This window comes from Rattus norvegicus, chromosome 8, assembly GCF_021556685.1.
Source record: "Rattus norvegicus strain SHRSP/BbbUtx chromosome 8, alternate assembly SHRSP_T2T, whole genome shotgun sequence".
NCBI lineage: Eukaryota > Metazoa > Chordata > Mammalia > Rodentia > Muridae > Rattus > Rattus norvegicus.
This window is the reverse complement of record NC_141541.1, coordinates 81650001-81672618: the sequence shown is the minus strand read 5'-3', so window position 1 is coordinate 81672618 and position 22618 is coordinate 81650001. Positions and strand designations below refer to the sequence as shown.

General features: G+C 42.9%; 1 long non-coding RNA gene across 2 annotated transcripts in view; it reads right to left on the bottom strand.

Moving 5' to 3' along the window:
• LOC134478900 (small ribosomal subunit protein eS10-like) overlaps positions 1–18429 on the bottom strand; it is a 207842-nt gene extending 189413 nt beyond the window's left edge. Inside the window, exon 1 of one of the 2 annotated variants that reach the window (XR_015627335.1) lies at positions 18301–18429. This is a non-coding gene — a long non-coding RNA (small ribosomal subunit protein eS10-like). The remainder of the gene's footprint in view (positions 1–18300) is intronic. The other variant, XR_015627336.1, reaches the window with a different exon arrangement.
• Positions 18430–22618: the final 4189 nt, after the last annotated feature.

Genomic DNA, 22618 nt, shown 5'->3' with positions numbered 1-22618 from the left:
TAAAAATCTCAACAATATGGTTGCCTAAACAAGACGTGTACAATGACACCAGTGGGCATGCCAGCACTGACAGGGGAAATCTCACAAGCCCCTCCTCTAGATTAAGAGCTATGGGCAGTTAATAACTTGCTGGACGGTGAGCATAGGTCTTCTCCAGAGAAGAGCATCCCCTTGACAGGTTCCTCAGTCCAGTTCCAGAGAGTCAGCCTTCTAAACACAAGTATATTTGAGCAATATTAAATAGACTCATCAGTGTGTGTGTGTGTGTGTGTGTGTGTGTGTGTGTGTGTGTGTGTTTGAGAGAGAGAGAGAGAGAGAGAGAGAGAGAGATTAATAATTAAAGAAGACATTATGTATTTGGGAGGGGTGGGTGAGGAACATGAGGAGTTGGAGGACGAAGAAGAAATGAAGGAAATAATGGAAATATAGTAACTCATGTATGAAATTCCCAAATAGAAATAATTTATATTTTTAAATGAAATAGTAGAAGCTACAGAACAAATAACAGCTACAGAACCACCTTTGAATGGCAGTTCACACACTGACCTTCAGATAAACCTCTGCGTCTGCGTTACCAGGCAAAGGTACAAGAAAGGCTCGGTTTCCTAGCATCTAATTGCTCTCTGAAACAACTGCACCCATTCCTCGTTTATTCATAATGTTCAGGGTTAACAGTTTATGTTCTAACACTTGACATTATTAAAAGTTAAATACTATCAATCTAGTAGGCACTCCCTGTTTGGATTTTCAAGTCTTAACTGTGAATAAGGCTAATTTTTTTATATGCCTTTTGTTTATAATAAGCCTTGTGTTTCTTTCTCTGAGAGCTGCCATGCCATTTTTGTGCCTGGGTTTCTACTGACTTATTGTGTTTTCCGTTATTAAATCATCTGGCACTACTTTGGCTGAAATAACTATTAGAGAAAATATGTCTTTTCTTTTATAAGAAATATAGGAACTGTTTGAGAATTTAAGCTTTTTCCTGTGGGTTTATAAAGCCTAGGTTATATTAAAAAAAGTCATATATTCTATTTTTATATGGCATGAAAGGCCACAAAAGATACATCATAGATTTGCATTTATGGGTTTGCCATTTTAAATTTGATAAATCTAGCCAGAGTATGAAAAACTTTCAGCCCATATTTAATACTAAAGTCGACTCTCTGGAAGCTTCACTACTTCTTTATTTCTTTATTCTTCAGGGAAGAAAAAGTCTCCCCCTCTAGTCTCTTGTAATTATTCCTTTTTTATTGGGCCCTCCAGTCTTGAGCATAAAGAAGTCCTCAGTGCCATTATGTAGACACTCAATTGAGTCTATCATATGAAAGTTGCCTTCTGAGCTGCTAAGTCAATGTATAATTTTGGATAATTCTGGGCCTCTTTCAGAATATCTTCCACCCATAGCTTCTCTGATGAGAACTTACAATAGTTAGGCATGATGGCTCCTACCATCCACAATTCCACCACTTGAGAGACTGAAGAAGGACTTGAGGGCCAACCTGGGCTATAATGTCAGATGCTGTCTCAAATCTTACTCTTCAAGTACCTTTATTGTGTGCTAGTTAGATGTTCCAGGAGTATGTGCTAAGGCCTGAACATATTTGCTCTGAAATTCATGTTACTGGTGTGATAATATCAGTGATCATGAGAGTGCCTCCCTCCTAGGTGAGACCAACATGCTTACAAAAGGTTTTGTGCAGCTATTCGATCCCCTATCCTTATGCCCACTGCAACCTGAGGAATCAAAGAGAACCCCAAGAATTAGCAGTTACCATCTGAAACTCCAGAGAGAACCCCAACCAATGTTAGCACCTTGATCTTGGGCTTCCCAGCCTCCTAAGTTGAGAGAACATAAATTTTGTGCTTTATAAATTGTCTAGCCCTCAGTGTTCTGTTATAGCACTATTTGGGTCACTTTGTTGTACATGACGTCTCCACGTATGTCTGCTATCTTAGGCCAGGAGCCCTTTGCAACCAAGATGTGATCAACTCGCACCAGTACGGGGAGTCAGCAGAGAACATGAATACAGAAAATCCTCAGTGGATTTTGAAAAAGTGGATTTTTGGCCAATGAAAAAGAAGAGAATGAGGTTGTATTGACTGTTCGCTCTTACCCATTAACTTGAGGCCTGAGGCCTCTCTCACTATACTCCAGCATTCCCCCACAGATCTGTCCCCTCAGAAACAGGAAATAATCAGATGTTTCTGAACATAATCAAAACAGCCCTTTGGAAATCTAATCTCTCATTGTTGGAGCCCCCTCGGTGACTATTATAAACCAAATTACATTAGATCTGGGATGAAATATTTAAGTAGCTGTTTCCCTAGTTAGATGAAGTGTGGTTTTTCTTCATCCCCAAAGAGGAATTCATTATACAAAAACATAAATACACAATACTGAAAGCACTCAGACCACGTGCCTAGGGCCCCTATCACCATCCATCCTGAGGAAATAATGCGGTCATGCCAGTGAAGAGCAACTTTCAGTCAGAAGTGAGTCAGCATGCAGGTCAGCACTGGGAATGCAGAGACAGCCTGCATTTGATCCTGGGTCCAGTTGTCTCTGGTAGGATTCTACAGTAAAATGTTCCCTCTCAGAGCTGAAGAGATGGCTCAGTGGTTAAGAGCACTCATTGTTCTTGCAGAAGACCTGGGTTTGTCTCTGAAACCCACAGGGAGGTTCAACTGTCTATAACCCCATTTCCAAGAGATCATCCAGACACCTCTTCTGGCCTAATGGGGCTCCTGTACACACATGATATACATAAATTCACAGAGATAGATAGATAGATAGATAGATAGATAGATAGATACATACATACATACATACATACATACATACATACATGCATAGATACATACATGGATATAGATAGATAGATAGATAGATAGATAGATAGATAGATAGATAGATACATACATACATACATACATACATACATACATACATGCATAGATACATACATGGATGGATAGATAGATAGATAGATAGATAGATAGATAGATAGATAGATAGATAGATAGATGATAGATATGTAGATAGATACATAGATACATAGATTAAAATAATAAATATATTTTTAAGCTTCTGCTCAGTTCTAAGCTTAAATTTTCTCAAGAAGGTGATCAGGACCTGGTAGGAAATGTCGTTGATTAACTAGAGGCTGAGAGACTTGAGGAATCATGATACTCAAGATGCTCCTTACTGGGAAGCAGCATGGCATCCCAGGGTATTACAGATAGAAGAAAAAAAAAAACAGCATTTCAAAACACAGACCAGAATTAATCCCAGAGAGGCCACAGATTGTAATGGGTAGAAGTGAGATCAGGAGTTCAAGCCAGGGTCTGTCGCTTCTTCCCAAAGTCTGTGAAGCAAAGTAGGCAGGGACACCCAACATACCCCACAGTCTTGGGCCTTCCAGGGCTGGGACCACAAGGTCTCTTGGGGAGGAGTTTTAACCACAGCTCATTATACTAATGGTCCAGAGGGTGCTGGTAAGCTAACTGCAATAAATTCTTTACATGACTTGTGTGCGTCTCTGCTTGTGTGAGTAAAGAAAGAAGTAAACAACCTGGGTGGTTCTGTGTTTGTCTATACAAATTCAGCTTCTATCGGCTGAGAATTAAGATACTTGGATTATACCGAGTCTGGAGAACAAAGAGTCTGAGACAATTTGTGCCCCTACAGGAAAAAAATAGGACTTTTCAAAGGAGATTAAAGACCTTGAAATAAAGAGTGTATCCTGCATTACACACACACACACACACACACACACACACACACACACACACACACACCTCCACTTCATCACAAGGGCCTTTGGGGGAGGGAGGTAAGGGCTAACGGAATAGCTGAACTGGTAAAAGCTCTTGCCACTAAGTTTGACCCAAGTTAGATCCTTAGAACTGACATGGCAGAAAGAGAAAACAGACTTCTTCAAACTAAACTCTGACCATCACCACCACCACCACCATCACTAACACACACACACACACACACACACACACACACACACACACTCACAGGGATGAGAGGGTAGTGAAAGTGACTATGACCATAATACACTGCATAAATGCATGAAATTGCCAAAAAATATATTGCAAAGCTGAGTGTGGTGGCCATGCTTGGAATCCCATCTCTGGTGGGATAGAGACCAGAGGATTCCTGAGCCAGACTAGCCTGATCCATGATCCCCAAAATCCTAGTAACAAACCCTGTCTCAAAATCCAGGTGTCTAAGAAATGGCACTTGGGGTTGACCTTTGGACACACACATTCTATTCTTTTATAAAACCTTTCTTGTTAGTTCTCATCATCTTTTGTCCCTTTTGCCTAAATTTAGAGCATATGGCAACAGCCCAACCTCAGCTTCACTATTTCTCTCGGACATCTGCTTCCCCAACACCATTTGGTAAAGGCTCTCATTTAGTATACAGTATTTTTTGCCTGTCTAACCAAGCTGACATTAAAATATAAAATTTATATTCACTACATTTACAACCAGTAAAAGAGAAAAATCAAGATGAGATTGGACAGCTGACTCAGCAGTCCAGCACTTTTGCTGCTCATCCAGAGGGCCAGAGTTCAGACCCCAGCACCACACTGAGCAGCTTGTTGAACCTGCAAGTCTAAAGGAGACTTACACTTGGGAGGAGAAGGAGGAGGGGAAGAAGAGAGGAGGGGGAAAAAGAGGGGCATAATCAGTTGTGGGGGAAGGTGGAAAAGATGTACAGAGGGACAGGAAGTTGAACAGAGCTGTGTAGCAATGAGGGATGGGGAACTGGCGGTAGCAACCAGAAAGTACCAGATGCCAGGAAAGCAAGAGCCTCACAGAACCCTGTGGGATGACATTAGCTGAAATACCCCACAAAGGGGATGGAAAACATGTCTAGACCATATCCAGAGGTTAGGCATGGTCCCTCCAGTTGAGGGATGGGGGCACCCACCCGACTCCAAAATTTTAACCCAGAATTGCTTTTGTCTACAGGGACAAAAAGTAAAGACTGAAGGAAAGGCCATCCAGAGCCTGCCCCACCTGGGAATCCAGCCCATCTACAGACAACAAACCCAGACACTAGGGGCATCACCATCTTGCTGAAGCCAAGAAATTCTTGCTAACAGGAACCTGATACAGCTGTCTTCAGAGAGGCTCTGCCAGATCCTGACCAATACAAATGCAGATGCTCAAAGTCAACCATTAGACCGATCACAAGGACCCCAGTGGAGGAGTTAGGGGAAGGACTGAAGGAGCTGAAAGGGACCTTATCTGATATCAATGGGAGGGGAGGCCCTTGGTCCTATGAAGGCTTGATGCCCCAGTGTAAAGGAATGCCAGGGTGGTGAGGTGGGAGTGGATGGGTGGGGGAGCATCATAGAAGCAGGGGGGAGGGAGGATGGGATAGGAGGTTTGCAGAGGAGAAACCTGGAAAGGGGATAACATTTGAAATGTAAATAGCCTATTTTGTTTAAAAAGGGATTTGCCTAGGATGTCTTTAATAATGGCAAGCAACTTTTACCCTAAAATGAGCAGTGGGATTAAGATAATCTGAAGGAAGTCTGGAGAGATGGCTCAGTGGTTAAGAGCACTGACTGCTCTTCCAGAGGTCCTGAGTTCAAATCCCAGCACCACATGGTGGCTCACAACCATCTGTAATGAGATCTGAGGGACAGTGTACTCACATACATAAAGTAAATAAATCTTTTTTATATAAAAAGGTAATCTGAGGGATTAGGATTCATGCTACCTTTGATCTCATTGGTTTCCATGGTACCCGTACCTCCCTGTCCCGTGACAAGCGCCTCCAACAGAAGAGGTTGAGTACGATTGATACCACCACCAACCAAAGGTGCGTAGATGTGCAGCATATGTGCTTCTTACAAAGACTTGATTTAGGGCTCTCTTTGTTTTGTTGGTTTTGTTTTTTTGTTTTTGTTTTTTCAGTTATGGGGACTAAACCCAGAGTGTTCTGGTGGATGAGAGTTTGGATCCATGGTCCCAGCCATGAGTTTTGTTTTTTATTTTGGTACAAGGTGTTATTAAGTTGACCAGACTGGTCTTGAACTTAGGATTCCTATGTCCCAGCCCCCAAGTAGCTGGAATGATATGTCTATACCACCACAACAAGCTAAGAAGGACTGTATAGTGGTTTGAATGAGAATGTCTCCCACATACTTATTTACACACACATATTTGAACACTTGGTAGCACTATTTGGAGAGGGTTAGGAGGTGTGGCTTTATCGGGAGAAGTATGTCACTGGAGGCAGGCTTGAGAATTCAAACTCGTATCCTTTCTAGTTCCCTCTGTTTTGTGTTCATGGTTGACATATCAACTCAGCCTTCAGCATCCTGCTCCTGCTACCGTAGAGGACATAAGCTCACGGCACCGAGGAAACCAGAATCGTTAAGCATGAAAGCTGTTTCTTCAACAGAAGAAACTGACACTCAGAAGGCTGGGGGTCTTCACTGGCCTCATTGAATGCTCCATAATTCTGAGCACTGTTCCTCAGCCAGGAAAATTGTCTTTCAGCCATGAAAGAAGTCTCAGGTACTTTGCAAAAAGAGTTTGCTATTATGCTTATTATAAATATGTCCTCCCTAGGCTCAGACTCCTGGGCACTGTTTCTCAATTAATAAAACGATCTTTATGCTTATTACAAACCATTCCTCCTGAGGCCCTTATCCTGAGCACTGTTTACCAGCCAAGAGAACTCATTCCTGTGGGAAAGGTCACAGGTGCTTTGCTAAAGAGATAGGAAGCCATGCCTAAAGCTTTGTTGTGATAATTGTCACAAGGAATCCACCCCCCAGCTTTACTATGTTTAAATATGAAGGAAGGAAGGAAGGAAGGGAGGGAGGGAGGGAGGGAGGGAGGGAGGGAGGGGGAGGGGGAACACTTGGCATCAGACTCCAGAAGTTTTGACCCAGTACCAGCTATCTAAGTCAAGCTGACCTGTTTCATTTTTACCTCACCAAAATTGTTTCCCTGGCAACCATGATGCTTGCAGGGAGCCCCACAAGCTACCATGTCTGCCATCCTCATCATCATGGACGGATGCTAACGGTCTGCATCTATAAGCCCAAATGAATTCTTCCCTAAGTTGCCTTGGTCATCGTGGGCTTTTTATCACAAAAATAGAAAAATAATTAATACAGTTTATTTTAGATTTTTACAGTACTACTGCTATACAAAAGATTAAACTCCAATTCTCTGAACATTTATTGGTCCTGAAAAAAAAAAAAGATAGACAAAGCAGGTTTATAAGGGGCCAGAGTGGGGTACAAAGAGATCATGGCTCAGGAATAAACAGAAATCTGTGTCTGTTAGGAATACGAGCAAGTCACTAACTGGCAAAATACACCAAACTTGATGAAATTAAAACCAGTGGGTAAACCAAGTGAAATGATATCAAAACCAGTGTTCTGTAATCATCAAAGGTTCTGGTCACTTTTAAATTCTAATATAGGCATACAATCAGTAGCAGACATATTTCAACCAAGTAAGAAGAGATTAAGGCTAGAAATGTATGCTCAACCCAGTTTCTTTCTTCCTGCACTACAGGGCATAACTTCATGCCATCTGGTGATTATTAGGGGAGAAAGCTGCCATCTGCCATCCCTGCTAATACATGGGAGAGGGGCAGAGCTCTTGCCACCCTGTCAGCCTGTGGGGATTTCACAATGCCTGTTTGCATGCCTGAGGAGCCAGCTGCTAAGTTAGAATTCGTGTGTGTGTGTGTGTGTGTGTGTGTGTGTGTGTGTGTGTGTGTGTGTGTGTGTGGTGTGTGACATTCAATACCAATGAAGCACATCCCTTCCTCAAAATGTCCTCCGTGATGCAGGAGTCTGTGTTGAACACACCTCACAGCAAGGCCCCCTCCTGTCCTGCCTGACTCAAAGCCAACATTCTGTTAGCGACAACCTCGAGTGTAAAAGCGGCACAGAGGCCAGAAAGACAGACCACGGAATGGACACAAGAAGAACTCAAGTGAAAAAGAGAGCCTGAGCCACTGTCTTGTCTCTGTCCCCACCAAGAAGGACAGATGTTACTTCATCCTAAACGATGCTTTATAACACCATTTTTAAGGGAGAATTTTTAAGGAGTCAGGTGTTCCCTCAAGACTACAAGAAGCGTATTTCCTTTTGCCTAAAAAGACAAGAAAGGGCTGAAGAGATGATGTCTCCACTGTTATAAGAGCACTGGCTGCTCCTGAAGAGGACCCGGGTTCAGTTCCCAGCACCCACGTGGTGGCTCACAACTGTCTATAACTCCAGTCCCAGCTCTGATGCCCTCTTCTGGCCTATAGGTACCAGACATACACATGGTCCACAGACACAACAGTTAGTAAAAAAAAGAAAAATAAAATATTTTTAAAAATAAAGGACAAGAAGAGGTCATGAAATTATTTATTAGTGGCTTTAGCTGAGACCCAGATTTGTATGAATTCTAGAGACAAATGGGGGTTGAAATTAAGAGGAGAAGCACTTTCCCCAACTTATATCAAACCAGTCGGTGTCTTAACTACATAATAACCCTTTATAAGTATAAAGGATGGATGGATGGATGGATGGATGGATGGATGGATGGATGGATGGATGGACGGACAGACAGATGGATGAATGGAAGAGTGGATGAATGGATGGATTCTTCTCTATAGAATGGAATTAGCCCACCCCACATCTGACTCAACTCATACTAAAGCAGTAAATATAAATCTTTTTTAAATCCCTACGTATTCTAGAACACAACTATACTCTTCTCTTTTTCTCCTTTTTGCTATGTATGGATGTTCTGCCTGCATGTGCATTTGTGCACCACTTGTGTGCCTGGTGCCTGAGGAGGCCAGAAGAGGGCATGAGATTCCCCTGAAGCCAGAGTTACAAGTGGTTATGAGTCTCAAAGTGGGTGCTCAGAACGGAACCCAGGTCTTCTGGAAGAGCAGCCAGTGATCTTAACCACTTAACCTCCCTGCCCTGGCTACATTCTTAAAGCATCACTGTCACTGGTGGATACAACACAAAGTTCACAGGAACCTGACTCCGAATAACTAATTCTCACTTGTTAAGGTAATTGGCCATGCCATTAGCTTCTGTGTGGCTGTTTCTTCATCTATCAGGAATTACTCCTGCTTGTGAGGGGAGGGAGGGATGGGGGAAGGACTGTGCGAGGGGTGACCAGGAAGAGAACAGTAAGCAGGATGTAAAGTGAATAAGTAAAAAAATAAATTAAAAAAGTATTCCTGCGCAGCAGCTCTCTGCTCCCAGACCCGGTGAGAGAGAGACCCAACCGCCTGGTCAGGTGGGCACTCCTGAGGCTGCAGAGCGGAAGAGACCACCAACACTGCTCACCCCTGCCCACATCCCTGGCCCAAGAGGAAACTGTATAAGGCCTCTGGGCTCCCGTGGGGGAGGGCCCAGGAGCGGCAGGACCCCTGGCAGAGACACCGCCGGACCCTGAAGGAAACAGACCGGATAAACAGTTCTCTGCACCCAAATCCCGTGGGAGGGAGAGCTAAACCTTCAGAGAGGCAGACAGGCCTGGGAAACCAGAAGAGACTGCTCCCTGCACACACATCTCGGACGCCGGAGGAAAAAGCCAAAGACCATCTGGAACCCTGGTGCACTGAAGCTCCCGGAAGGGGCCGCACAGGTCTTCCTGGTTGCTGCCGCTGCAGAGAGCCCCTGGACAGCACCCCACGAGCAAACCTGAGCCTCGGGACCACAGGTAAGACCAAATTTTCTGCTGCAAGAAAGCTGCCTGGTGAACTCAAGACACAGGCCCACAGGAACAGCTGAAGACCTGTAGAGAGGAAAAACTACACGCCCGAAAGCAGAACACTCTGTCCCCATAACTGACTGAAAGAGAGGAAAACAGATCTACAGCACTCCTGACACACAGGCTTATAGGACAGTCTAGCCACTGTCAGAAATAGCAGAACAAAGTAACACTAGAGATAATCTGATGGCGAGAGGCAAGCGCAGGAACCCAAGCAACAGAAACCAAGACTACATGCCATCATCGGAGCCCAATTCTCCCACCAAAACAAACATGGAATATCCAAACACACCAGAAAAGCAAGATCTAGTTTCAAAATCATATTTGATCATGATGCTGGAGGACTTCAGGAAAGACTTGAACACACTTAGGGAAGCACAGGAAAACATTAATAAACAAGTAAAAGCCTACAGAGAGGAATCGCAAAAATCCCTGAAAGAATTCCAGGAAAACACAATCAAACAGTTGAAGGAATTAAAAATGGAAATAGAAGCAATCAAGAAAGAACACATGGAAACAACCCTGGATATAGAAAACCAAAAGAAGAGACAAGGAGCTGTAGATACAAGCTTCACCAACAGAATACAAGAGATGGAAGAGAGAATCTCAGGAGCAGAAGATTCCATAGAAATCATTGACTCAACTGTCAAAGATAATGTAAAGCGGAAAAAGCTACTGGTCCAAAACATACAGGAAATCCAGGACTCAATGAGAAGATCAAACCTAAGGATAATAGGTATAGAAGAGAGTGAAGACTCCCAGCTCAAAGGACCAGTAAATATCTTCAACAAAATCATAGAAGAAAACTTCCCTAACCTAAAAAAAGAGATACCCATAGACATACAGGAAGCCTACAGAACTCCAAATAGATTGGACCAGAAAAGAAACACCTCCCGTCACATAATTGTCAAAACACCAAACGCACAAAATAAAGAAAGAATATTAAAAGCAGTAAGGGAAAAAGGTCAAGTAACATATAAAGGGAGACCTATCAGAATCACACCAGACTTCTCGCCAGAAACTATGAAGGCCAGAAGATCCTGGACTGATGTTATACAGACCCTAAGAGAACACAAATGCCAGCCCAGATTACTGTATCCAGCAAAACTCTCAATTAACATTGATGGAGAAACCAAGATATTCCATGACAAAACCAAATTTACACAATATCTTTCTACAAATCCAGCACTACAAAGGATAATAAATGGTAAAGCCCAACATAAGGAGGCAAGCTATACCCTAGAAGAAGCAAGAAACTAATCGTCTTAGCAACAAAACAAAGAGAATGAAAGCACACAAACATAACCTCACATCAAATATGAATATAACGGGAAGCAATAATCACTATTCCTTAATATCTCTCAATATCAATGGCCTCAACTCCCCAATAAAAAGACATAGATTAACAAACTGGATACGCAACGAGGACCCTGCATTCTGCTGCCTACAGGAAACACACCTCAGAGACAAAGACAGACACTACCTCAGAGTGAAAGGCTGGAAAACAACTTTCCAAGCAAATGGTCAGAAGAAGCAAGCTGGAGTAGCCATTCTAATATCAAATAAAATCAATTTCCAACTAAAAGTCATCAAAAAAGATAAGGAAGGACACTTCATATTCATCAAAGGAAAAATCAACCAAGATGAACTCTCAATCCTAAATATCTATGCCCCAAATACAAGGGCACCTACATACGTAAAAGAAACCTTACTAAAGCTCAAAACACACATTGCACCTCACACAATAATAGTGGGAGATTTCAACACCCCACTCTCATCAATGGACAGATCATGGAAACAGAAATTAAACAGTGATGTAGACAGACTAAGAGAAGTCATGAGCCAAATGGACTTAACGGATATTTATAGAACATTCTATCCTAAAGCAAAAGGATATACCTTCTTCTCAGCTCCTCATGGTACTTTCTCCAAAATTGACCATATAATTGGTCAAAAAACGGGCCTCAACAGGTACAGAAAGATAGAAATAATCCCATGCGTGCTATCGGACCACCACGGCCTAAAACTGGTCTTCAATAACAATAAGGGAAGAATGCCCACATATACGTGGAAATTGAACAATGCTCTACTAAATGATAACCTGGTCAAGGAAGAAATAAAGAAAGAAATTAAAAACTTTTTAGAATTTAATGAAAATGAAGATACAACATACTCAAACTTATGGGACACAATGAAAGCTGTGCTAAGAGGAAAACTCATAGCGCTGAGTGCCTGCAGAAAGAAACAGGAAAGAGCATATGTCAGCAGCTTGACAGCACACCTAAAAGCTCTAGAACAAAGAGAAGCAAATACACCCAGGAGGAGTAGAAGGCAGGAAATAATCAAACTCAGAGCTGAAATCAACCAAGTAGAAACAAAAAGGACCATAGAAAGAATCAACAGAACCAAAAGTTGGTTCTTTGAGAAAATCAACAAGATAGATAAACCCTTAGCCAGACTAACGAGAGGACACAGAGAGTGTGTCCAAATTAACAAAATCAGAAATGAAAAGGGAGACATAACTACAGATTCGGAGGAAATTCAAAAAATCATCAGATCTTACTATAAAAACCTATATTCAACAAAATTTGAAAATCTTCAGGAAATGGACAATTTCCTAGACAGATACCAGGTATCAAAGTTAAATCAGGAACAGATAAACCAGTTAAACAACCCCATAACTCCTAAGGAAATAGAAGCAGTCATTAAAGGTCTCCCAACCAAAAAGAGCCCAGGTCCAGACGGGTTTAGTGCAGAATTCTATCAAACCTTCATAGAAGACCTCATACCAATATTATCCAAACTATTCCACAAAATTGAAACAGATGGAGCCCTACCGAATTCCTTCTACGAAGCCACAATTACTCTTATACCTAAACCACACAAAGACACAACAAAGAAAGAGAACTTCAGACCAATTTCCCTTATGAATATCGACGCAAAAATACTCAATAAAATTCTGGCAAACCGAATTCAAGAGCACATCAAAACAATCATCCACCATGATCAAGTAGGCTTCATCCCAGGCATGCAGGGATGGTTTAATATACGGAAAACCATCAACGTGATCCATTATATAAACAAACTGAAAGAACAGAACCACATGATCATTTCATTAGATGCTGAGAAAGCATTTGACAAAATTCAACACCCCTTCATGATAAAAGTCCTGGAAAGAATAGGAATTCAAGGCCCATACCTAAACATAGTAAAAGCCATATACAGCAAACCAGTTGCTAACATTAAACTAAATGGAGAGAAACTTGAAGCAATCCCACTAAAATCAGGGACTAGACAAGGCTGCCCACTCTCTCCCTACTTATTCAATATAGTTCTTGAAGTTCTAGCCAGAGCAATCAGACAACAAAAGGAGATCAAAGGGATACAGATCGGAAAAGAAGAAGTCAAAATATCACTATTTGCAGATGACATGATAGTATATTTAAGTGATCCCAAAAGTTCCACCAGAGAACTACTAAAGCTGATAAACAACTTCAGCAAAGTGGCTGGGTATAAAATTAACTCAAATAAATCAGTTGCCTTCCTCTATACAAAAGAGAAACAAGCCGAGAAAGAAATTAGGGAAACGACACCCTTCATAATAGACCCAAATAATATAAAGTACCTCGGTGTGACTTTAACCAAGCAAGTAAAAGATCTGTACAATAAGAACTTCAAGACACTGAGGAAAGAAATTGAAGAAGACCTCAGAAGATGGAAAGATCTCCCATGCTCATGGATTGGCAGGATTAATATGGTAAAAATGGCCATTTTACCAAAAGCAATCTACAGATTCAATGCAATCCCCATCAAAATACCAATCCAATTCTTCAAAGAGTTAGACAGAACAATTTGCAAATTCATCTGGAATAACAAAAAACCCAGGATAGCTAAAGCTATCCTCAACAATAAAAGGACTTCAGGGGGAATCACTATCCCTGAACTCAAGCAGTATTACAGAGCAATAGTGATAAAAACTGCATGGTATTGGTACAGAGACAGACAGATAGACCAATGGAATAGAATTGAAGACCCAGAAATGAACCCACACACCTATGGTCACTTGATTTTTGACAAAGGAGCCAAAACCATCCAATGGAAAAAAGATAGCATTTTCAGCAAATGGTGCTGGTTCAACTGGAGGGCAACATGTAGAAGAATGCAGATCGATCCATCCTTATCACCCTGTACAAAGCTTAAGTCCAAGTGGATCAAGGACCTCCACATCAAACCAGACACACTCAAACTAATAGAAGAAAAACTAGGGAAGCATCTGGAACACATGGGCACTGGAAAAAATTTCCTGAACAAAACACCAATGGCTTATGCTCTAAGATCAAGAATCGACAAATGGGATCTCATAAAACTGCAAAGCTTCTGTAAGGCAAAGGACACTGTGGTTAGGACAAAACGGCAACCAACAGATTGGGAAAAGATCTTTACCAATCCTACAACAGATAGAGGCCTTATTTCCAAAATATACAAAGAACTCAAGAAGTTAGACCGCAGGGAAACAAATAACCCTATTAAAAAATGGGGTTCAGAGCTAAACAAAGAATTCACAGCTGAGGAATGCCGAATGGCTGAGAAACACCTAAAGAAATGTTCAACATCTTTAGTCATAAGGGAAATGCAAATCAAAACAACCCTGAGATTTCACCTCACACCAGTGCGATTGGCTAAGATCAAAAACTCAGGTGACAGCAGATGCTGGCGAGGTTGTGGAGAAAGAGGAACACTCCTCCATTGTTGGTGGGATTGCAGACTGGTAAAACCATTCTGGAAATCAGTCTGGAGGTTCCTCAGAAAATTGGACATTGAACTGCCTGAGGATCCAGCTATACCTCTCTTGGGCATATACCCAAAAGATGCCTCAACATATAAAAGAGACACGTGCTCCACTATGTTCATCGCAGCCTTATTTATAATAGCCAGAAAATGGAAAGAACCCAGATGCCCTTCAACAGAGGAATGGATACAGAAAATGTGGTACATCTACACAATGGAATATTACTCAGCTATCAAAAACAACGAGTTTATGAAATTCGTAGGCAAATGGTTGGAACTGGAAAATATCATCCTGAGTGAGCTAACCCAATCACAGAAAGACATACATGGTATGCACTCATTGATAAGTGGCTATTAGCCCAAATGCTTGAATTACCCTAGATCCCTAGAACAAACGAAACTCAAGACGGATGATCAAAATGTGAATGCTTCACTCCTTCTTTAAATGAGGAAAAAGAATACCCTTGGCAGGGAAGGGAGAGGCAAAGATTAAAACAGAGACTGAAGGAACACCCATTCAGAGCCTGCCCCACATGTGGCCCATACATATACAGCCACCCAATTAGACAAGATGGATGAAGCAAAGAAGTGCAGACCGACAGGAGCCGGATGTAGATCGCTCCTGAGAGACACAGCCAGAATACAGCAAATATAGAGGCGAATGCCAGCAGCAAACCACTGAACTGAGAATAGGTCCCCTATTGAAGGAATCAGAGAAAGAACTGGAAGAGCTTGAAGGGGCTCGAGACCCCAAAAGTACAACAATGCCAAGCAACCAGAGCTTCCAGGGACTAAGCCACTACCTAAAGACTATACATGGACTGACCCTGGACTCTGACCCCATAGGTAGCAATGAATATCCTAGTAAGAGCACCAGTGGAAGGGGAAGCCCTGGGTCCTGCTAAGACTGAACCCCCAGTGAACTAGTCTATGGGGGGAGGGCGGCAATGGGGGGAGGGTTGGGAGGGGAACACCCATAAGGAAGGGGAGGGGGGAGGGGGATGTTTGCCCGGAAACCGGGAAAGGGAATAACACTCGAAATGTATATAAGAAATACTCAAGTTACTAAAAAAAAAATAAAAAAAAAAATAAAAAAAAAAAAGTATTCCTGCTTGCACCCAACAACCTCACAAGACTTCTACCTGCAAACATCTGCAAAACGAATGTAATAAAGCATGGACATTAACAGATGCTGCAACTAATGTGTGTACACGTCAACCATGATGAGCATTTACCATCCAATGCAGAATAGAAGGACATCTGGTAAACCTGATGCTATGAGTTTGATCCCAGGGTTCATATGGTAGAAGGAAGGAAATGACTCCCCTGAGCTGCCCTCTGACCTCCACAGGCATGCCATGGCATGAACACACATCCCAGCCACACACATACACACGTACACACACCACATTCACACACACATACGCACATTCGCACACCCACGCACAATTTTAAATTGCAGGGTATGCTCAATACTGTTGCCAGGGAAATGAAAATTAAAACTATATTGCAATTCTATCTGACCCCAGTCAGAATGGCCGTTATTAGGAAAACAAATAACAAATGCTGGCAAAGACACAGGGGGTAGAAAGGAATCCTGATCCTGCTGGGAGAAATTCGAATCAATCCAGCCACTGTGGAAATCTGCAGGGAGGTTCCTCAAAAGACAGAAAGGAAAGCTACTAGACTGTGGTGTGCAGGGTGCACTGTGCCAGCCGTGCTACCCCTAGGCATATCCCAGAAGGATTCTAAGCCGCATCCGTGTTCACTGCAGTAGGATTCACAGTAGCCAAGGTATGGACCCAACCAAGGTATCTGCCAACAGATGAGTGGATAAAGGAAATGCAGACTGTGTACACAGTAGAATCTTATTCAGTCTTACAAAGATTGAAGTTGTGTGGTTTACAGGAAAACGCAAGCAAATGGAGATCACCATCTTAAGAAAAGTTAAGTTGACTCAAAGAGACAAATACCCTACAGATTTTATATTGACGCAAGAAAGCATGTGTGGGTACAGGATGTGATTTTGGAAGATTGGCCTGTAAAATGACTGAGAATAAGGACCCAAGTTCAAGTCCCAGAACTGCAGGCCAAAGAGGAAATTAAAAGTGACGTTAGAAAATAGTTTAGGGCTGGAGAGATGGCTCAGTGGTTAAGAGCACTGACTGCTCTTCCAGAGATCCTGAGTTCAATTCCCAGCAACCACATGATGGCTCACAACCATCTGTAATGGGGACCTGATGCCCTCTTCTGGTGTGTCTGAAGACAGCTACAGTGTACTTCTATATAATAAATAAATAAATCTTTTAAAAAATATTTTTTAAAGAAAGAAAATAATTTAAATTAATAAAAATGAAGATGTTACTCGTTCAAATGCCTGGAGTCCAGCAAGCAGCAGTGAACTGAGATTTCTTTGTACTAAGTCCCAGGGCCAGAACGCAGAGGTCTTAACAAATTATTACAGCTTTTACCTGAAGAAACTGGGAAAGGAAGTAGTTAAACTCCAACTAAGCTAGAAAAAATACTATTAGAAAGGAAATCGATGAAATATAAACCACAGAGAAAAACGAATGAAATCAAAATGGTCAAGTTCTAGATATCCCAAAAGAACCAAAAGAAGAAAGATACAGTACTGATCTGATGGTAACCATAGAAAGATACTGGGACTTGAATGTCTCCATACTAATAAATTTATAGTGTGGAGTTACCAGGACAAATCTTTGAAAAAGAAAAAAGGCCATAGATGACTTAAGAATGATAGGACCTGGAGAATCTTATATTTTAACAAAAAAAAAAAAAAAAAATGAGGGTCAGGGTTACAACTCAATGATAAGAGTGCTTGCTTTGCACGAGCACAGACCTAGTCCCGGCTACGGTAGGAAGGTGGCGGCTACGGTAGGAATATGGTGGCGTGGCGGTCTGGAAGTATGTAAGCACCAAGTTCCAGAAGCCGCTTCTCAGACTAGACCTCTGCTGTGAGGTCAACCTCGCTAACCACCTGAGCTTTCATACCTGGATTCAGTGCGGCGAAGATCCCAGCCTCAGAGACCAGGAGAGCGTCACCGGGCATCATCTCCTATGCTGGGTGCCTGTGCTCCACCTGAACTGTCTCTCTGATATCTCTGCCCACTGAAGCCTGTATGGACCGCCAGAATTGTCACATGATCATGGGATCTCCTGAGGATCAGAGCCCAGTCGCCTCCCATGGTTCATCCCTGATTACTGTTGGGCTTCAGTTTGAATGGGCTGCCTTCCCAGGTTCCTAAGACAGTCTTCATGCTCTGCCCAGGAGACAGTAAAGGGCGCTAAGAGGGAGACGGCCATTTTGTGCAGCCTAGATGGGCATCTGAGGCCCATGGCTATCACAGTGACTACCCTCTCCAGAATGGATACGGGAAGGACTCTGCAGCGTGGCAACTGGCCTTATCTTAACATCTCTCACTGCTGTAGGAAGTACTCCAGGAACTTGGTTGGCAGTATCATCTGCCTTGGAGTCCTGGGAAGCCAGAGAGACAGAAGCTAGCTAGGAAAGGAGGCAGCTAAGGCTTAATTCAAGGTGAGATTCCCTTGAATCAGGAGCCAGCATGTATGGACGGTGTTCCTCTCCACATACCTGACAGCATCTGCTCCAGCTGTCAGCCGCTTACACCTGTGTGAAGTCCTACACGGATGTCCTTAGTCCCTGTCCTGTTCAGCAGGGACCTCTAGATGCCAGGTGAGTGTTCCTCCCCACATACCTGACAGCATCTGCTCCAACTGTCAGCCGCTTACATCCGTGTGAAATTCTCCGCGGATGTCCTCAGACCTCTGAGCCGCCAGATGGCAGTGGGTCAGCCTGGTGGCAACACAGTTGAACCAAGGCCTGGATCACAGAACTCCAGCCTCTTAAGTCACAATGGCTCCAGAGGTGGGGGAAGGGTGACAGGCAGCCAAACCCCGGCCCCTCCCCCAGCCTCCCGCCCTGAGATCTCCGGCTTCAGCTTCGCACGTCTTCTGATTGACTGCCTCCAACTCTGCTTCCACAACCTTTACCCTCAGCCTCTGTTGCCCTTGAACTCAGACATCTGCTCCCTCAGAAGCCTCTACTGGGAACATCAGCGTCACAGTTTTCAAACCATCATTTTTCCTGACAATTTTTGTTCTTTTCTAGCAACTTCCTTTCAGGATACCTCTGTCCTCAGCTCCCACTACCCCTCCCCCGCCCCCTTGCTGTTCATGCCGTGCATCAACTCACACAGGAAACCTAAATTTCTTGTATACCTATTTAGATTTATAGATGTGGAACAACAGTTTTAATTTTATTCTATTACCTTCAATATAGGGTGTTAAAAACATGTTAAATTCATTATTAGTGTATCAAATACAGGGCCCTGGAGAGAGGGCTCAGAGGTAAGGAGCACATACTGCTCTTCCTGAGGACTCGAGTTTGATTCCCAGCAGCCCCACAGCAGCTCAGAACCATCCTGAACTCCAGTTCCAAGGGATCCAGCTCCCTCTTTGGGCCTGTGTGGGTGCACATGTACTGCACATGCATTTGTGTAGGCAAAACATACACATAAAGTAAAAATAATAAAAAAAGCTTTTTCTAAAAAAGAAATAAAATGTGTTTGAACAATTGGTTGATCAATTATAACAAAGAGTCACTATTTAGTTCACAATGAACTTTTACCTAAGCTCTGTGTGTCCAAGAAACAGGGGTACCTAATGAAACACACACACACACACACACACACACACACACACACACACCTTTGCTTTCTAAAAGAGTCTACTCTTCACAATAAAAATAAAAGCTAAAAATAAATATGAAAATTAAAAATAAAACCACGTACATGGCTCAACATAAAACTCTGAACCTAAAACATCATGAGGTGGTTCTTTGCAATATTTTGTGGAACTGTTTTGATTTTGTTTTTCTTATGCATTTTTATTTATTTTTGTTTTACGCATATGGATATTTTGTCTGCATGTGTGTCTGTGCACCACATGTATGCAGTGCTCACAGAGGCTAGAAGAGGATGTCAGATCCCCTGAGAGTGGAGTTACAGAGGGTTGTGAGCTGGGGACAGAACACAGGTCCCCTGGAAGAGCAGTCAGTACTCTTAACTTCTGAAGCATCTGCCCATCCCCTATTTGCTTGGTTTTTAAAAAAAAAATTTATATAAATTATCGAATCCACCTCCCCATCCTCCATTGTGCACCTCCAACTCCTTCCCAACCCTCCCTACAGTCATTTCCTCCCAATTCCATATGCTCTCTCCTTAAGCCCAATGAGTCCACTCAATGCTATCAGCACATCCACAGAAATAAGGACGTCTCTTGCCACACGGGAGTCTCTCCTAGACTACATCCCTAAAAATAACTGACTCATTCCTCATCAGCTACACCAGTAGCACCACAGCTAGGAATAAGGCTTTGTGAGCCTCTCCCCATCCATGCTGGAACCACATGTAGGCAACCACAACTGCTATGAGCTCATAACTGCAGCCATCTTGTCATGTCCAAAAGACACTTATCCCAGTCTTCAGGACTTCTGCTCTTATAGACGTTCCGTGCCTCTTCTCAAATGATCCCTGAGCCCTGGGGAAAAGGGGTGTGACACAGATGTTCCATTTAAAGGCCAATCCCTTCCCGGTCTTACTTCTGTTTTCTTTTTGTGACCCCATAGTACTCAAGCATGAGCTTGGTAGTTGACAGCCTCATGTCACAAGGTCAAAGGGTTGGCCACGCCTACAAGGGTTTCCCTTGTCCACCTACATCAAGGTCAGATAAAGACCCTCTGCATTGGTTTGAATAGGACTACCCCACCCCACCCCCAACCCCATAGACTCGTGTGTTTGAATGTTTAACACATGGGGAGGGCACTATGAAGAGGCCTGGTCTTATTGGGATTGGTGTGGCCTTGTTAGAGGAAGTATGTCACAGTGGGGATGGGCTTTGAAGTCTCATATGCTCAAGCTAGACCCAGTGTGGCTCACATTCTCTTTCTGTTGCCTAGGGATCAAACTGTAGAACTCTCAGCTCCTTCTCTACCACCTTGTTTGCCTGCATATTGCCTGCTTCTCACCATGACTATGATTGACTAAACCTCTGAAACTTTAAGCCAGCCCCAATTAAATGTTTTCCTTTGTAAGAGTGTCATGGTCATGGTGTCTTTTCACAGCAATAGAAACCCTAACTAAGACACCCTCCAAAATTATATTCTCTTCATAAATCATTAAGTAAACTGGTTCTTTGTACCTGATGAGCCACAAGAACAAAACCTCTTACTAACCAGACCCACTCTTACCCTAAGACACATAAATCCCTCCGACTTCCCCCTCATCTATCTAGCGATAGGCTAGATGCCATTGATATGGATGTGTTGAGTGGGTGGTTGGTAGCCCCAGATACTACTTCAAATGGATTTGGTGGGTTTCAGCCCACCAGCTTCCTGGTGGGAGGCTCAGGGCCTCCCCCCAATCCTCCCTTTCCATCCCAAAGACAAGGGCTCACTGGGAAAAGTAAGCTAAACCATGTTGTGTAGAGAGGAACCTGCCTCAACACATCATACATCTGTTCTTTACAGTCAGTGACTGAGGGCCTCCAGGATGAACTGGAAGACAGAATTTGCACCCGAAACTGAAAGGTTTAGACTAGGGATTTAGCAGCTAAATTTGCCAAAGTTTTTCATCTCTTTATGTCTGGAAGCAAATGGAACACGGTGGGAGCAGAGAGAGAAAAATCTATGTAAACCATTTGACTCGTGCAAATTAAAGATGGATATGTGAAGATCATGCTGGAGACCCAGGGAAGCTGCAATGGCTAAGACAGCTATGGAAGCAAATGCAACCCAGGGCAATCTAGAAGAACCCAGGAGGAAGTGAACACAGCCCACCTCTGTCCACAGGGCTATCTGTCGGCTGTGATCCCACCACGGGTAGGCAGAAACTTCTGAGTTGGTTTCTCAATTCTCTCAGGTTTTGCTAAATCCCTCCTCTATTCACAAAAAGAATTCTTCTTAGTGAGGGCCCATTATGAACAGCAGGACCTTAAGCAGGTAAATTTAGATTTGTGGCCATAAAAATGAAACAAGAATTAGAAGTGCTGGGCATTAGTCTATAGCTGTGACTAATTGATAATGTGGCTTAAACATTTTCAGAAATTTTCATTAAGGAGGGAGCTATTATCAGAAGTTGGCCAAATTCTATGGCCACCTTAATAAAATGTTTGTTTTAAATTAACTCTAGTTTAAGCCACAGCTATAACTTGTGACAGAGAGTCCCTGATATATCTGATGCTTGCTCAAAAGTTCCTTCCCCTGGAGAAGACTTCACCAATTTCTTTTGTGTGTAGAGGGCATAAAAGTTGATAAGATGAGTAGGAGGGTGACAGTTCCTGACACAGGTAACAGCCTCCTACCCCCAACATATAGTCTATAAAGCCTCTTCCTGTGGAATTTGGACAAAATCACACCATTAATGGGCCTGCACCTCCCCTGTCCTACTTTCCCCATGATAAATCGCTTGCATGCAAATCCGGTTCTGGGTTCACCTCTAGGGGGACCTTAGCCTCACCAGCTTCAAGATCATGAAATAAGACAAAACACTCTTTTCTCATAAAATCATGCTATGTGGAACCTTTTGGTCTTCTATTCACTCGGGAGATACTCCATGCTAAGACCGTCTTTCTTTACAGAGTTCAACCATTACCTTGAGAAACCCAGGCAGCTGCTTTCTAAAGACCCACAGTCAGCTTTCAGGCTGTGGGGACTGATCTTACTGCTTGAGCCCAGTCAGCCTCTATGACGCCACCTTAGGGTAGCAGCATTGCCACTTTCTGGACTGCCAAGAGTATCCATGTGCTGTGATACAGAAACATGACTCTGGCCTTCACAAAAAGGCACTAAACAAAAGTGAGGGGAGAGATGAAAGAAAGGAGTGAGGGTCGTGTTGCTGCTTATTTATTCTTATAGACTTTTCATTATATAATTTTTTCTTTTAAAACATGTAAATATTTTATATAGAGGGTTAAACAAGAGAGAAGAGGGGAGGGAGGAAGAAATAGCACTCCCTG